Source organism: Mandrillus leucophaeus, unplaced genomic scaffold, assembly GCF_000951045.1.
Source record: "Mandrillus leucophaeus isolate KB7577 unplaced genomic scaffold, Mleu.le_1.0 Scaffold315, whole genome shotgun sequence".
NCBI lineage: Eukaryota > Metazoa > Chordata > Mammalia > Primates > Cercopithecidae > Mandrillus > Mandrillus leucophaeus.
In genome coordinates, this window is record NW_012103310.1 from 348,874 (window position 1) to 349,653 (window position 780).

Below are 780 nucleotides of genomic sequence, written 5' to 3' on the forward strand. Positions count from 1 at the left end.
AAAAAAAAAAAAAAAAAAATGCAATCCATGATCCTACTTTGGACCCTGGATTAAAACAAACAAAAACTATAAAAGAACGTTACTGGGACAATTTGGACACATTTGAATATGGGCTATATTTTAGATAATAGTGTCGTATAACGATAAAGGCCTGGCATGTGGTCACAACTGTAGTAATGTAGGGGAATGCCCTTGTTACTATATAAAATACTGAAGTGTTTAAGATGAAGGTTTATGATATCAGCAACTTGGAGAGAAAAAGGGACAGAGAGGGCAAAGCAAACATAGCAAAATATTAACAATTAGTGAACTTAGGTGAAGGGTATAGGGTGTTTATCGAACTATTCTTGCAACTTCTCTGTAACAGGAAAGAAATACATACATTCACTTCATCTTTGAAAGTGAGAGAGAGAAGGAAGGAAAGAAATACTGAATAGTACTAAGTATCTGGGGGGATGAGTGAGGTGCTAGTTTCCAAGGACAGAGTGAGGGTCTCTCTTGTGGGATTGGGGTCCACAAGAATGTGCAACTCCCCTGCAATGGGAACCTGTGGGGAATGCCAATCAGAAAATGAAATAATATCTACAGATTCGGCCAGTGTGGTGGCACACGCCTGCAACCCCAGCACTTTGGGAGGCTGAGGAAGGCAGATCACCTGAGGTCAGAAGTTTGAGACCAGCGTGGCCAACATGGTGAAACTCCATCTCTACTAAAAATACAAAAATTAGCTGGGTGTGGTGGCACACACCTGTAATCCCAGCTACTTGGGAGGCTGAGGCA